This window comes from Pseudochaenichthys georgianus, chromosome 9 (assembly GCF_902827115.2).
Source record: "Pseudochaenichthys georgianus chromosome 9, fPseGeo1.2, whole genome shotgun sequence".
NCBI lineage: Eukaryota > Metazoa > Chordata > Actinopteri > Perciformes > Channichthyidae > Pseudochaenichthys > Pseudochaenichthys georgianus.
In genome coordinates, this window is record NC_047511.1 from 28,266,246 (window position 1) to 28,270,642 (window position 4,397).

General features: G+C 45.2%; 1 long non-coding RNA gene across 1 annotated transcript; it reads left to right on the forward strand.

The window, feature by feature from the left end:
- Nucleotides 1-2,507: 2,507 nt before the first annotated feature.
- Nucleotides 2,508-4,014, forward strand: LOC139434422 (uncharacterized). The gene is made up of 2 exons (XR_011643772.1): nucleotides 2,508-2,592; nucleotides 3,923-4,014. It is a non-coding gene; the product is annotated as an uncharacterized lncRNA (long non-coding RNA).
- The last annotated feature ends 383 nt before the right edge of the window (nucleotides 4,015-4,397 follow it).

Here is a 4,397-nt window from a genome sequence, read left to right on the forward strand (position 1 = left end):
CTGCACTACTTCTAACTCCTCTGTAAACCCGCTCCACACATCCGATCACTTCTTCATTTCATTCTCTCTACCCCTTTCCAAACATAACAAACTAATCTCTTCTCATCCTGCACCTGTCCGCCGTAACCTCCGTTCCCTCTCCCCCTCTACCTTTGCCTCATCGGTGCTCTCAGCCCTCCCTTCCTCTGACTCGTTCCAACTCCTGCCTCCAAACTCTGCTGCAGAAACTCTCCTCTCTACTCTCTCATCCTCTCTGGACTCTCTCTGTCCTCTCACATCTCGGCAGGCTCGTCAGTCCCCTCCTGCTCCCTGGCTAAATGACGCACTGCGTGCTAATAGAACCGTCCTTAGGGCAGCAGAGCGGAAACGGTGGAAATCCAAACACCGCGACGACCTCCTAACCTATCAGGCTCTCCTCTTTCTCTGCTTCGATCTCTCAGGCAAAAATCACTTTCTTTCAAGATAAGATCCAATCTTCCTATTCCAATCCAAAAAAACTATTTTCCATCTTCTCCACCCTCTTGGACCCTCCCAAAGCCCCTCCCCCTCCTCACTTCTGTCAAGTGACTTTGTTAACCACTTTGAAAAAAAGGTTGATGATATTCGCTCTTCTTTTTCTGACTCACCTTTACTCACTGCTGGGTCACCAGACCCACCTTTCACCCGCACACTAACCTCCTTTTCCCCTCTCTCGCCAAGTGAGGTTCTTACCCTCATTACCTCTGCCCGCCCTACCACCTGTCCTCTGGACCCTATCCCTTCAAACCTCCTTCAGACTATCGCTCCTGATATTCTACCGTTTCTCATCCATTTCATCAACACTTCTCTAACTTCTGGTCACTTTCCAAACAGTCTCAAGGAGGCAAGAGTAAACCCTCTCCTAAAGAAACCCACTCTCAACCCGTCTGATGTTATAAACTACAGGCCTGTCTCTCTCCTCCCGTTCCTGTCTAAAACACTTGAACGCGCTGTCTTTAAACAACTCTCCTGTTATCTCCATCAGAACAACCTTCTGGATCCGCACCAGTCTGGTTTCAAGGCAGGTCACTCCACAGAAACTGCCCTCCTTGCTGTCACTGAGGAACGGCATACTGCTAAAGCAGCCTCCCTCTCCTCTGTCATCATCCTGTTGGACCTGTCTGCTGCATTCGACACGGTGAACCATCAGATCCTCCTTCGCACTCTCCAAGAACTTGGAGTTTCAGGCTCTGCACTTTCCCTCATCACCTCATACCTCAAAGACCGTACCTACAGGGTTACTTGGAGAGGGTCCGAGTCCGACCCTTGTCAATTAACTACAGGGGTCCCTCAGGGCTCTGTTTTTGGTCCCCTCCTCTTCTCCCTGTACACAAACTCGCTCGGATCTGTCATTAGCCCGCATGGTTTTTCATACCACTGCTACGCTGACGACCAATTAATTCTGTCCTTTCCCCGCTCAGAGACCCAGGTCGTCGCACGCATCTCTGCTTGTTTAGCTGACATCTCTCAGTGGATGTCCGCTCATCATCTCAAGCTCAACCTTGACAAAACTGAACTGCTTTTCCTTTCACTGAACTGCTTGTCCCAATCTTGACCTGACTATCAACATCGGCACCTCTGTTATTTCCCCGACCCAGACTGCAAGGAATCTGGGTGTGATCCTAGATAACAACCTGTCCTTCACTGCAAACATCGCTGCTACAACCCGCTGCTGCAGATACACGCTTTACAACATCAGGAAGATACGTCCCCAGCTGACCCAGAAAGCGACGCAGGTTCTGGTCCAGGTTCTCGTCATCTCACGCCTAGACTACTGCAACTCCCTCCTGGCTGGTCTACCTGCATGTGCCATCCGACCTCTGCAGCTCATTCAGAATGCAGCGGCTCGTCTGGTCTTCAACCTCCCTACATTTTTCCACACCACGCCGCTCCTCCGCTCCCTTCATTGGCTTCCGGTAACTGCTAGAATTCACTTCAAGACACTGGTACTTGCGTACCATGCTGCGAATGGATCTGGCCCTTCCTACATCCAGGACATGGTTAAACTGTACACCCCAGCGCGTGCTCTACGCTCTGCATCAGCCAAACGACTCGCTGCACCCTCGCTGCGAGGGGGACTCAAGTTCCCATCAGCAAAAACATGTGGGTTTGCTATCCTGGCTCCAAAATGGTGGAATGAGCTCCCCATTGACATCAGGACGGCAGAAAGCTTACACACCTTCCGGCGCAGACTGAAAACTCATCTCTTTCGACTCCACCTCGAGCGATAGAATTACTAACAAAAACTGCTGACAGAGCACTTATATACTAATAAAGGACTGGCTTATCTATAGCCAGTTGAGTAGCACTTGAAATACTTGGCTCTATGAAACCTGATGTACTTTATGATTCTGTTTTCTTCAAGGTTGTGTCTTCCTGGTCGAATGTACTTATTGTAAGTCGCTTTGGATAAAAGCGTCAGCTTTGTAATGTAATAATCAGTTATATTGTTTGTACACATGGTACTTTACATATATATATCTGTTTGTTTAAGGTGTCCAGGTGATGCAGACAGGCTGGACCAGAGAGTGAGAGACAGAACTGGACTCCTCACAGCAGTGAACTTCAGCACAGGTACAAAGACTCTTTTTTTACTGTACAAAGAATCAAGAAAGATATTGGTTTAAATGAATTAAGTATTGACTTTAATACACTGATATGTATTCCATTAAACAATACTAAATACTAGATCACCTACACATCAGTTAAAGGTGACATGTCATGCTTTTCCGGTTATTACCCGTCCCCTTGTGTGTTATGAAGGTTTTTATGCATGTAAATGGTGTGCAGAGTCAAAACCCTCAAAGTACACCATGTAGGGAGTAAAACTCTAACACAGAAAATACCTCCCCAAAACGCCTCGTTGGAGATACGTCACTGTCCATTTGATTCTTCCGGGTACATCATGATGTCATGTCGTCCCCGGAACGAAATGGACCAATCCGCGGAGCCGTTACGTTACGTCCAAATTGACCAATCCACGGACTTCCTCACACACTCATTGCAAGCAGCTCAGCTGATTTCTCCTCCCTGGCTGCAGGCTGATAACAGACAGTTGGGATTGCAGCGAAATTCTCTCTACAGACCCATTCTCACAGCGTTTATCAACCTTTTTCTTACTCAATATCAAGCCACACTTATTGTTTTTACTTCGGCTGTGACTTTGTGTGTGCTCAGGGTGAGTTTGGCTGTGTATCGCTAAACAAGGAAATCACACCTCCACGGAGCTCAGCGCGATTCACAACGTCCCGACCAATCGGAGCACACTGGGCTCACAGGGAGGGGGGGCAAGAGCTGCAACGAGCCGTTTAGTGGAGAGTGAATACTGCTGAATACACATACTTTACAGAGATGCTGTATGCGAAACCAATGTGAGTTTGGAAAATTGCACAGTATAAATCTATTCTAGTAGACCTCAACAATGGAATTATGATCAGTGGAAATGGCCATGACATGGGACCTTTAAGTTGAGGGTTTTTTCCATGCAAAAAGTTACATTTTAGATATTTAGCAATATGACTTTGTCAGCTTTCTAATGTAATGTATTAAAGGCAAAGATATTGAACACATAGTGAGAACTGCTACTATTTATCTCTCAATATTGTCTGTAAAAACGTGGTAAAAGTGATTCTTTCAGTGAGACAACAGAGCAAGCTTCTACAGTTGCACTACGTTTTGATACGTTTTGATAAAATATTATTTTGATAATAACATATATTTCAATGTTGATGAACTTCATACTGTTCATTCATAATCTGATTGTCTTTGTAGCTCTGTTGAAATAAAACATTACAATTACAAAATAATTATATCTCCAGCCCCTAAACACACAAACACACTGCTTTCATAAATAACACACTTGTTCTGCAATAATATGTTTTATGTTTCCTGTCATTTTTGTTAGGAAAGGACATGCCTGAAAGACACGACATTTTCTCCTTCTCTGAGGGTCAAGAAGAACATCCAAGAGGAACATTAAAAGCTGATGTTATGAGATTTTAAGACCAGTACAGGACATTCACTAAGAAACTACTTTTATTGTGAAAACACAACTGATCGAATGCAGCTATTTCCACATCTACACTCCATCAGCTGATTATTTCTATTTGCCTCGCTTTATGAGCTTCACATCACTGCAGAGTTTGCAACGTCACAAATGAATGGGGCCAATCTTCAGTCAGATGTGAATGTGTAATTTAACATTTTCAGTAAGAATAATGGACAAAAGGAGTGCAAATACAACAGACAGGACGTCCATCACACGGAGGTTTCTCCCTGAAGTCTCTGCAGCCCTCTGGACACCACGCTGTCTCAATCCGTCCACACTGAATATGAGAGGGGGAAAATGAAAATAATAAATGCTTTAGGCAATAAGAAAT